Raw genomic sequence first — 13430 nt, forward strand, 5'->3', positions numbered from 1 at the left:
CATGATTTCTTCTCTCTGGTTTCACTCCTTCTCCTCTCAGAGCTCGTGCTGGTCTGAAAGCCACTTGCTGAAGTTTGGGAGACGCAAACAAAAGTAAAAGAGATCATCCTTCTTCTCTTTCCTTCCTTCCGCCTCCTTTCCTCTCCCGCTGTATGTGGTGTGAGTTTCAGCCCAGGATTATCTCCCAGCTCCCGCAGCCTGCCTGCAGAGACACGCTATCATTATATAATGGGAATCTTTTGGGTTTGATTCCCCCTTGCTGAAGGCTGTAATTATACGGTGAGGGCACACTGACATACAGATATATTTTCACAAACAAATGTGACTTAACTCCTCCATTATCATCATTCCTTGACTTGGCCAGCATCATATTTTCCTTGTCCTCAAGGTGTGTCAAACTCTCTCCCTAGAAGAACGATACCACTCTCATGTCGTTATGGTAATGTAACATGAAGCTACCACCAGGGGAGGGTTAGCTTATCTTAACTTGTTTTTGTATGCATCAAACAAATGGGATAGAAAATGTTACTCAGTGAGCTTGTAGAGGTGTTGGTGGGTGGATTTTTGTTACTTTTGGACAAAGCCAGGTTTACTGTTTCTCCATCTTTGTGCTAAGCTACCAGGCTACCGGCTTCAGCTTCATTTTCACTATACAGACGCGAGAGCGGTGTCAATCTTCTCTTGTAACTCTTGGCAAATGTCAAACCACTCCTCTAAAGAGTTATTTCCATTTGTCATTTCAGAGATGATAACTTTTTTGTTTTGTGAAAGAGATGTCCACCATTTTGCTGCTGTTCACTGACTCAATTTCCTCCGTCCTGCTAATGTCACGGCCTAATCTGTGATCTAAATGGCTAAATTCTCCTCTCAAACAACTGCGCCTTTGACCACGAAGAAGAGACAATGTTTTTGCATGTATGAGTATCAGTGGAGGCCAAGTAATAAAGATCTCATGACAAACCCTGCTATATCTCTGGCCTGGAGGAATGACCTTGCATCCTCATCTCTGCTGCATCCCTTCCAAAACATTTAATCTTTCTATGTCTTGGAGTTTCATTAATTAATTTTGTCCTTTCTTGCTCTTACAAGACAAAACAAAACCTTCTTCTCATGTAAAGCCTCTTTGCGTGGATTGTGTCGGTGTGCTTTGTGTTATTGCTACCTCAAGTTGGACTAATGCTAAGAATAAAACGCGTTTTTCCCTCCGGATCTTGAAATATTTTTTGCTGGTCATGAGTTCACTGTGATTTCTGTGGTTCCTTAAACAAAAGCCCATGGAGCATCTAACATCCCCTCAGGCCTCATTCAGTCATTTGAAGGGATGGAAAAGCTGTTGCAAATTCCTAATTACAGAGCCTTCCTGAGTTTAAAGGCTACTCTGACGTTTCCATTGTGCTGCTCATCAGGATGGATTTAGAAGTGGAACAACATTTACACAGAATAACAGAGAAGAAGTGATGTTGCACGGCTTCACTTAATCTCATCACTTACAGCTTCTCAGCAGTGCCAGGATGAGGTCTGAGTGTGTGTGTGTGTGTGTGTGTGTGTGTGTTACAGAGAGATCAAGAGCAACAGAAGGGGGACAGCAACTGCATGTGTTTATGTGTGCCTCTGCGTATGAATGTAATATATGTGTACTTGAATGTTGGATGAAAAAAGCCCTCACTGCCAGGATATATTAGTGTAACCCCCCCCCCCCCCCCAATCCACCCACCGGCCTGACCCTTGCCTGCTTGTGACATGAACCCATTTCAGCCCTGCCTCACCCAAGTCCGAGGGAAGCCAGGCTTGATGGACATGTGCTCTTGAACGGCCATCACAACCTCACATACACCCTGCAACTCATCGCTGTAATCCACAGGCCTGAACCACGGACAGAGAATGTGACAAAAAATGTTGCAGTGAACTTCAGAGTGGGGAGAACTGAAAATAGAAACTTAAAGGTTGTTTCAGTTGAGTTCACGTATGTTACGTGCACAAACTGTAGCTCACTTGTATGCGTCAACACGAACCTTGCCTTAAGTTACTGACAATAGTGATCCATTGCACTGGCATGTCATTTTGTCACAGACTTCCTGTCAATCAGACCCATTTACCGCACTTTGTGCTGAATGGTGACATGTGGTTGTCAGTCAAAAACATCCTGTAGCTGCATTTGAACCATTCTCAGGCTTCATTGAGACCTTCTTTGGGTTTTATTCAATTATTTTGCCATTTTTTCATGTTCTTTGCTCCTCTTCATTTCCCCCTTTTTAATTTCTCTTTAAAAATATAATATATATATATTTATATATACAGGAGTAAATTGTGCATCTATTGCGGACTATTTTAGGATGAGGATTAGGGATTAGCATACATTCTGTGCATTAGTGAGTATTTACAGCAGCAGAATGGTGTATATTGCTTTCACTCATCTAAACTACAGTGCCCATGTTCATTGATATGAAGTAACATGCCATCCACTGCACCCACTGTGAATCTTTTATGTGTTTTTAGTCATTTTTGGAAAACTGTGGTACATATAACTATATCAGGTTTTAACTACATAAGTAATGCTTTAATTTGCTGTTGTTTTTTAAAGGATTTTTTTTTTTGTCAAAGATGAGAAAAACACAGAATATCACCTATCTTATTCATAACATTTAATATAGAAGTGATTGATTTAACAGTTGATAAAGCCATTAGTTTAATTTCTTAACCCGAGATGTTTTTGTCAGGCAAGCGACATACTGTAGAAGTGTTTACCACTTTGGTCTTAGTGTAAAAGAACACACAACAAGACCATCAATCCTCACTCGCAACTCATCAACATCGTGCAGGTTATTATTAAATGAGTGCTGCTCTGCTGACAAGTCGACTCAGAGAGGAGAGCACGTGGTTACAGGCAGTAAGTGATTAGCTGTGCTGTTTGCTCATTATAGGGTGACAAGGCCTTGAGCCAACAGGTGAGGGTCTGTGAAAAGCCAACATGGCAGACAGTGAGTCAGTTCTCATGTATTTTAGACCTCTCACGACTCCATCTGTTCCCAACACTGTTTATGTCTGCACTTTTAGACTGATGCTATTCTTGCCAGCTGCACTCTGACCCTGACTGAAATGCTGCCCCAGACTGGAGGCATTGACGATGACTAGGTTATGGATGCATACACTATCTGGGTCATACATGCATTATTATGTGTGTCATGGATGGCTGTTTCCATGTGTTTTTCCTTGTATAGGCCTTTTTTTCCCCAAATGAAATGAAATGTAACTTACATTACGAAGCAGCCACTGTGGCTACAAGAGACTAATTACATTTATCTTAGATTTTCAAGATTGTTTTGATTCCATAACTTTAAAGACATCATCAACCTGACTGACACTGAGTGGAAAGACCAAAACAAGGAAAACAACAAACACGTCTCCTGGAGAACATAAATACCTGTATAAAGTTTGCTAACATCAGCCAGCATTGGCCACCAAAATAAACTGGCCATGGCAGAGCAAGTAAAACAGTAGTAGCAAAACCTCTCAATGTACATAGTCGAGCAAAGATGTGTTTTATGGACATGAATTCAACTTTATTAATTTGAATTGAATTGATTTGAATTAATTAACTTTAATTAATTTAAGGGATTATCATCAGAATTATATGTTGAAAAGAAACAGTGGGTGATAATATATATATATATATATATATATATATATTTATACACACACACACACACACACACACACACATACATACATATACATATACATATATACACATATTTATTTACATATACATTTTTTAAGCTTTCCAATATAAATAAAGGCTTTTTCCATGGAAGACATTTTGACACGTCACAGTAGGACAAGCAGGGTGTAAATGATAAAAATGTATGATGATTCAAGTCCAAATTGGTTGTTGAGTCAAAATGTCTGCTGTGAAAAAGGCCTCAAATACACCGGCGGGGGCGCTGTTATGACCCTCTATCAGTGTTTTTATTCTAAAAGGTTTTCATAAGATAACTGTCTGTTCCTTTGTGCAGAGTCATTAACTGATGGTTTAACAAAATGAAAGCAAACAAAACTCATACAGTTGACCTTGTCAGTTCCTCCTCCGCCCTACTAAGAACAAGGTTATCAAGATGTGGACAGAGTTAGAGGAAACATGGACCCTTAATGCCATATTTGTCCCCCCGTCACTGCTGTGGAGTTACAGCATCCCACTGAGCAGCCGCGGAGAAGGAGCAGTCAAACAAACACAGGAAGGGGGAGACCCCTCAACCAAGACAACCCCCTAACTCAGACATGAGGACAGACAGGTGCTGTGTGTGTGTGTGTGTGTGTGTGTGTGTGTGTGTGTGTGTGTGTGAAAAGATTGACTTTGTCCAGTGTATATGTTTTATGTGTGTATGATGACTGAAGACAGACGAGGGGTGTATGTACGTTCATATGCGCACCATACATCCCTGAAAACAAACAATGAATGAAAGGACGGTATTGTTCATCAGGTTCAGTAGATGTGCGACATGCAGTCACCAGCCAAGGGCAACGACAAAGCCATTCAGGCTTTCAATTCAGCCTCTTCCTCTCTGCTGAAGCCTTATCTGGGATTATTTTAAATCAAATAAATAAAATCAAGCAGCAATTTTGCAGCCGATTTCACAAATTAAGTAAAATCATGAATGGTTGTTTTGTAATACTTTGGACGGGGGGGGGGGGGGGGCTAAGCATGGTTTCTGTCTTACACACTTTACTGCGGCAATGTTTTATGACTTCCTGTTTGTCCTGGTCATTGTTGAGGTGACTCTGTTTCATTTGAGGAAACATCATTAAATCATAAGTCATTTCTCTTACCCTCTCAGCGTGTGTGAGAAACTCTTGTGGGTGTTTGGCAGTAGATGGTTGACCGTGTGTGCCGGCACTCCTATCCGTAGATAACATTGTGTTGGGCGGCTGGCTGACTGAGGGGACCTGGAGGCATGAAATCATCCTGTGTCGGGCCATGTGTTCCTCTGATAGAGACACAGAGGGTGCCAGCCCTTCAGACAGCTCTTCCTGCCCTGAGCGATACGTACACCCAATGTTCCCTCTTACACTGCATTTCTCAGCACCTTAGTCACCCTTAATGAACTTTTATCTAAAATCTCCCTATTCCTTTCATCCTCTGTTTGTTTTGTTTCCTTAGGAGTTTATAACATTAACATCTGGCTGACTCCCAGTGTTCTGAGCACCATCAAGTAATTCAATTTAACATATTAAAGCAGCCGAAAACTTCCTCTCAAATCTTACAGCTGCTCTAATCTAATACTCTAATGTTAAAAAACACTAGATTACCGTACTCGTATGAGAAAGGTGTAGCCAGTAACAATAAACACACTAGCTGTATGTATTTTAGCACACTTTGTAAGTAGTGCATTTGAAAGGATTGATGAGAAATGGGACAATTTGCAAAAACTTCCTCAGTTGCTCAAAAAACGTTTATGCTCACTTGAGGGTTTTTTTTTTTCAATTTTTCAAAAAGGGTTAGCTCTGCAGACTGTTTTAGTGCCTTTTGGCTCCTTGTTTTAGTTTTACAACACATCAGCATTACTGCCCTGGTTTACTCTCATTGTTCTGATCAATGTCACCTCCAGTAAAAAAGCTCTAAAAACCCACTGTACATGACCTGCACATAGACTATAAATAAAGATGTGACATGACCCATAACTTTCTGAAGTGCAGTTTTGAAGCTCAGAGTGAGCTGCTCCCCTGACGCCATCTTGCCAGTGTCTGACTTCGGTGAACTCCCAGCTAATCCAAAAATGGGTGGGGCGCATGTGGAGCCGAGACTTTGGTGCATATCGCTTTGTGGCGTACGCTCTCTCACCTGTCACTCAAAGCGGCCTGCAGAACTTTAAGCCTTCATAAAGTTGAAACAGATGAGATTTAATGTATATATGCAAATGTATTTAAACAACACATATACAAATTCAATATGCTGTGTTTTCTAAATTCTAATTTCTTATCACTTCAGTGCCCAGGAAAGTTGTCTCAGACTTTTGGATCCCATTGTATACAAACATACACATACATATCTGTATGGACTAAACATATGTCACTATACAAATTTGTTCTAATTTCTAATAAGTTTCATGTATAATTTTTACTTATGTGCTTTTATTTTATATGTACATATATTCCATATATGAAAATGGAATATATGTACATATATTCCATTTGCATATGTGAAATTGCTTACAGTCCTTCAATCTTATCAATCTGACTGAAACAAGATGATGGTAATGTGAGGCCTTAAGAAAAGCATCCAAACTCCTGATGCGTAAGCAAGAAATACTAGCTCCAGTGGTGATAACTGAATTAGCCTGAACTAAAGCAAATAACTTTGCTAAATTGTTTGCTATCTTAATTGCTAACACTTAATAAGCCTCTCTATTGCCTTAGTTAACATACGCAGAATTAAGCACTCGGTAACTGAAAAATGAAGTACTAAAAATACAGATCGGTTGGTCCACTTACTCTCCGTCAGCTATGCACACAACAGGTATGGTTTGTTTTGATAAGGTTCTCTCACAACGACCGACAACTGCGTGACATGGGGGATTTCTCCAGGCTGTCAGCTCTGGCTCTGACTGGAGCCGTTACTACACATCCACTGGGCTCACGTTAAGACAAGTGAGTGCAGTTTTGTATCATTAATGCTGCATGTTGACAGAATGGGAAGAACAGAAAAAAAACCACCCCTCTTCCCTACTTTGGGGCTTTCATGCATTTGTCTGAAGTGGTCACGCTAGTGCTAACCTTGTAGCCACACCAGATTAACAAGGTAAATGATCATATAACAGTATGTGAAACCAGATACGAACAGTGACTATCTGATTTGCTTGATGCACTGGTGTTAATATTGGATTTTATTTTGATGTTACTGGAAGTGGTGGTGGAGTAGTTCTTTTCAACAAGCAGGAGATATCATCAGCTTCAGAAATTTCTGATATCTCATACTCGGTATTACAAGTCAAAGGCTGATATTTATGCTTTTTTGCACTAAGCTGAAAGTAACTATGCTTCAAATGATATGGCATGAGCTCAGCATTAGACTAGTTACTGGTTTGGTGTCACTGTTTGTCAGAAACACCCTGTTGAGGGTAAATATGCAGATACACATTTGTGTATATTTAGAATATATATAACCCCTTTACTTATTATTTGTTCATAACATCCACTTTGGTAGTTTTTCATCTGAATTATGAGTCAGGTTCTAGTTAAACTCAGCTCGGTGTGTGGAAATAAGTATAATGACGTGATGTGTTCATTTAGGACTCAGTCATATTCAGAAACTGACTGAGACTTTATTTTCATGGACTTTAACACTCAATCTAATTATTCTGTAATTAGTTAATGAACTCTGAAAATTATTAATAAAAAATATAGTGGTTGGCTAAATATAGTATCAGTTATGTAGCTTCAGAAATAAAGTATGCCTTCTTCAATCACGATTTCATATTGATTTCCAATCATTTTAAAGGGAGAAACGACCCAGTCTCTCATCGAGGAGAATGATGAGAATGCAAATCAGTCATAAGGCATGATGCATTTCAGGAAGGTCATAGTCAGACTGTGGGAACGTGGGTTCACCAAAGAAGACAAAATAATGCAACACATACACAGCAGTCTGACTGGATTTTTTTTTTTTTTTTCTCCAGCGTCATCTCAGTGTTGCAAAAGTCATCCAAAACTTCAGTCTCTCTCATCCAGTCACACACAGCACTTACATCCTCTCTCCATTAACGCCTCCTGTCTGCCCTCGACCCACCCCTTCTCCATTGTGTGCATGTCGATTCTCCTTTCCCTCCCCTGGTGCCCAGCGTTACACAGAGGGGAAGCTGCCCTTCCACTTCCTTCTTCAATAGTGAGAACAATTCATGCCTCGTCTCTCACCTCCGTCTCTCCCTGTCTCTCTCTCACAGGCCCAGACTTCATGAAGCTGCCAGGTTAGCTGGTTTCCTGATACAGGGCCTGGTCCTATAAAACACACATACATACACAAACTAATAAATAAATGAATAATTATGATAAACTCTATCTAAAAAATACTTTTCTGAACAGAGGTTACAAAGAAAATTATGCTCTTTTATATCATAAAAACATAAAAACATGCAACAGAAGTATGATGAAAAACATAATTATAAAAACCAAAGGCTGTTAGAAACAGCTGGCTAAAATGTATAAAATATGTGAATTCAAATTGAAATAAGGATAAGTTATACAATGAAAAGTGTGGTTTCTGAAGTTATCAAAAAGGTAACTGTTCCAGCATCTTAGGGTCAGTCACTCCTGGTCTTGAGCAGTGACTCTAGGTTCATAGTGACTAGTAACAGTTTGGTATTGAACAGGCAGCCAGCGTACAGTGTCTAATACAGGTGTTAAGTGAGTGGTTAGTGAGGGCCCCTCATATCCACCAAACTAATAATAATGTGCTTTGCACGAGTGCTAGAGCCTCAAAAACTGACAAATCAAAATGCTGCACACCATGACTTGTAGCACTGAGTCCTTCTCCAGCACAACCCATGTCAGACATCAGACCACACACAGGTGGCAGCAATACACAAGCACTGAGTCCATTAGTCAACAGGATACATCTGGTGGTATATAAACAACAGACATACAATATACCAATGAGTTTAACTAATGACCCCTATAGGCTGGCAGTGCCCACTGATGAACACTTGTCACATGTTGTATAGTAAACAAACAGAGCAGATTTGTTGTTTACAGGATAAGAGTCTCCAGTTGCATCATTCATTTCATTTTTAAGTTGACCCTGACAAGCAATTCATTATATGTCACCAGCTATTGGCTGGTGCATGTATTACTGAATGTGTCAATGAGACAAAAAAAACATTACACCATTAGAAATAAATATACCATATATTTATTAGTTGTGCGCACTTCAACCCAAGAGTCCTAAATAGGTCAAACTCCCCAGAGTTTCACAAGACAAATGTAAAACTCCACTTGGTTGTGGGATTTCTTTTCACATTATTTCCTAACTTGTTAATAATTTCCTAAACTTATCTTTATTTATCTTGTGACCCTGCTGTGGGTCCTCACTCCAGGTTGGGAACTGATATATACTGTATACAGTAATTTTCTAGACCCTTTGTTGATCTTTAAGAAATAAATGTCAATAAAAAAAATTAAACATGAATTCAAACTATTTGGTGTGGGAGTAATCAGTGATTTCAAAAGGCTTCTCTCTTCTCTCATTTTCTCTGCTCTCCCCTTGATTTTATGTCTGAGTTTGTGAGGACCACACTTACACCCATTAATCCCTGTTTTTACGCTTTCTAAGTTTCACCAACAAAAATAAAAATACTTTACATTTTTTTGTAAACTGGAGTTAAGGGGTGTTTCATAAATTTTAGGGTTAATATACTGAATGTATATGTAGTAATATATACTACTTTGAGATCTGAACACCAGAGTCATCCACCCAAACATATACGCAAGACAATAAATGTCCCTTTAACAATTCCCTCACAGACACAGGAGGGTGTGCGCTGGTGTTGTAACAGGACATGGAAGGGGAAGCCCTGGTCACAAATGCAGGTAGTGACTCCAAACAGTTTAATCTTCTCACCATTTAAACACACTGCTCTCTTTTGTAATCTTACCAACCATCAATCTGTATTTACCTCTTCAACAAACTGTCATACAATAGCCGGTAAAAAATATTTACGGAGGAACATACTATAATTTTTAAGTGCTACTTTTCCTTCGTAGTGACGCATTTTACTTTCTTAGCTCTCAAAATTTTTATGTATGTGAGTGTTTTTCAGCGCCAGTTCCTGCAGTAAAGTGTATTTAACAGGCCTGGATATACACTTCCAGGCTCTACATGACCCTGTCCCGTGAGATTGTCGTCTGTGTGAGCAGTTGAGCACATGAAGGACAGCGGGCTGGTCCAAATTCAACAAATCTGACCTCCCAAACACAATGGTCAAAGTCCAAGTCCAGCTGGGCAACAAGAACTCAGCCCTCAAAAACACAATGCTATGGCCCCGGCCCAGATGTAACACATGTTGTAGGGCCTGTGGGTGTGTGTGCATTCATGTAGCTTATGTATGTATGTGTCTTCATAAGTATATATTCAAATTTATTCTGTCTGACTGGCATACATTTCTGTCTCAGTTTTAAGATCACTGGGTCAAGCTTTTAGACAGCAGCTTTTATCAGTCCTCTCATCAGTTTCCACTGGCTAATACTAAAGCGAGTGGCTGCAGTGTCACCGTTGTTTACTCAGTGAAGTTCGGATGCCTTTGTCAATGGTTTCAAACTTTCTCACCATTTCAGGAAAGAAACGACTGCTTGGTTCTCAGAGGAAATGAGAAATTGCTGGAAGTGCAGAGAAAAATGTCTGTGTAAAAGTGGCGACAAAACAAAGAAAGCTTCAGTTGAATTACTGGAATTTCGATGTCTAATACCTCCATTCAAAGCAGAAGAAGTGGCTCTAAACAGATGACTCATGAAAAAAAACAAAAAAACATACAAAGACGAACTGAGGCTTTGTCACTGAGGCAATAGGTCACAAAAACACAAAACAAATTGATGAAACTCACACATGTGCACAAATATGTATGGACTTAGGTTTGCACACTAAACAAACAAGTGTGTAGACACAAGTGTATCTCTGTCTTTAAGCATAAGCCTTGTGCCATTGAGGTCTTAGTGTCGTGCTATGTCATGGGACTCAGCTCTGTCCCCAGGTCATGTTATATCAGTGAAGAGCATCGCTGATACCATCTCTTTAAACCCACTGTGAACGCCTCCTTTCTGTGTGTGTGAAACTATGACACAGGCGATTCACGTGACGTGATTAAAAAAGTGAGAGAGAAAAATATGACTTAAAGTCATAAAATAAAAATAGCAATACCTCAATGTAAAAGCACTGGATAAAAAATGTAAGTATAGAATAAGTTACTAACAATGACTTATCTTTGCAAGCAAATCCAGGGAGGTGATTGCGTTAATTTTAGGCTTGCACATTGTTGGACTGTGAGTTCAGTTCAGTTTAGGAGCTGTATGTAAGTTTACCATTTACAGCCGTTTCCTTACCAGTCTAGAAGAAAAGTTGTGAGTTCAGCCTCAAACTTTATTCCTTTACTCACCAAGAGCTGTTTCCAGTGGTAGAATGCAATAGCAATTTTAATTCTTGTTTTTCTTCTATTTCTGTCACTTCTTTTATTTGCCACCCTTTGGGCAGCGCTACCACAGTAACTCACTATGGCCTTTTGAGGTAGCCTACAAAATGGTATTACCATGGCTAGCTGGTTAGCATGCTAACTTCAGTAGATATCTCTATGAGACATTTTTGACATGTCAAAACTGTTGTTTTCTGCACATTCTGTTGACATTTTTAGTTAGTTTTTGAATATTTTAAACTAAAAAACTTTCATATATACCTTTTATGGCTTTTTATGACTGAAGTTTAGATTTGTCTTCCTGTGCATATGTAGACTACTTCTTTGTTTTGTTCAACTCAAGTATCCTTATTACAGTGATTGTAATTTTTACAATGTAGTTATCATAGTCATGCCTGGAAGAATCTTGTAATAACATATATAATGTATAATATAATAATATAATAATTTCAGACACCCCTAAAGTGGGCCATACCATTTCTTAACCTTGATGTTAGTAGGACGTCTAATCTCTCGTCTTTTTAAGTCTATGCTCCTGTGCATTGCACAAGGAAGTTGTTTTAATAGTCTTTCTGACATATTACAAAAATCAATGTTTAATCTGGCTCAGATTTTGTATGTATGAGTTCCAACAAATATCTTACATGGTTGCAATTTGGTTAATGTTCAAATGATCCAGTATCTAACCCAAAATCCAAGATCATCAGCCACAAACTGCAGACATTACGTTAAACAACTGAGATACTGTTAGGATTGTAACACTTCAGATCACTGAAACATGTGCCTACACTGTACTGAGTTCCCCTTCGGCCTGGTTTACCTGGTGTTGAAGTGGACTACACTGTATTGAGATATGTTCCTAATGTTTTGCCCACAAACACGATGGGGGCAGAAATCAGAAACACATTTATTTTTGGTGTCAATAAAAAAACATAGGATTTTGTTGAATTAACACTTCTCAGAAAGTTTTAACTAAACCTGGCTATTTTAAATTTTGTAAAGGTAGTATATGTGGAAGAAGTGGATTACATGGCCAGAGTGTGTGAGTATCCTGGTCTAATACAGTCTTATATAAAATATCTCTAATATTTCATAAAATGCAAAACCTTTACTTTGCAAAGTTACTGGAAGAGTAAGACTAAGATAAATAAGAAAGTAAAATTATATTTGTTGGATCATGTGTTTGGCATATCACTCCTATGCTGCAGCTCTAACCTCTGCTTAGAGGATGAAAGCACATGCAAACTTAAATGAAGGGCGAGGAATCACTTCGACTTCGGTAATCTCAGTCTTTGTCATCTTATGTTTACAACTTATATTAACTCTCATTCTGAGAGGGCTCAAAATAACTGAAGTGTCTGAACCTCCTTTGCTTGTGTGCACAGGCTGAAATCCGCTGGTTGAACGTCCTCTTCTGAGTAAAGGTTGCCCCCTATCAGCTTCAGGAGATTATTCAAATAAAGTGTGTAATACATGAAGACTGTTACATCTTATGACCCCAGCATTTGCAGCTGTCAGCAAAAGCTCCTTCACTCTACACCCTCAAAAACAAGTAGAGCAGAATTGAACATTAAAGAATAAGACTGGCATTACTCTGTAGTTTCAGTTCACAATATGTAGCTTCATGTTTAAGAAGGTTTAAGTAATTCCCTAAAACATCTTGTGGGCTGACAAATGAAAACAATGAATGAAAACAATGGTGCTATAAAGTTGCATAGAGCTGAGGCGAACAACAGAGTCAGGTGATCATTTTCTGTGTGGTCATTTCTACAAACTATGGAGCCTCAAAGTCCTGAAAGATTGGAAGTCTTTTTTTCCTGCGCACACAAGTTATTATCTTGTTCCCAAAAGTTATTAGTTTGTGTGCACAAGATAATTACTTGAGCAGTTATCAAAATGCTACGTATTAGCATTTTATTCAAAATGTCTCATTCGGCAATACTGAGAATTTCTTTTTTTTTTTTTTTTTTGCTCTCTGTCCTTTTGCTTACCTGAAAACTAAAGGTGATCGGGCTTTTGCTGGTGTTGCTCCTTCAACCCTCAGAGAAGCCAAATTTTACACCAAAGTATTTTAAAACCTGCATGTTTTCTTTCTTTTAGCTTTCTCTTTTATGACTTAATAATAATTCTATACCTTGTTGTTGGTACTTGTTTTTACAAATTGTCTTTCCAGTCTCTTTTATCACCCTCTTTACCCTCTTCTTCTTTTTCTTGTAAAGCACTTCATTGCCTCTGCTTCAGAAGGTGCTGTGTGAATAAAGC

The sequence above is a fragment of the Trachinotus anak genome, unplaced genomic scaffold, assembly GCF_046630095.1.
Source record: "Trachinotus anak isolate AG129_WGS33_773 ecotype Australia unplaced genomic scaffold, CSIRO_AGI_Tana_v1 ptg000001l, whole genome shotgun sequence".
Taxonomy (NCBI): Eukaryota; Metazoa; Chordata; class Actinopteri; order Carangiformes; family Carangidae; genus Trachinotus; species Trachinotus anak.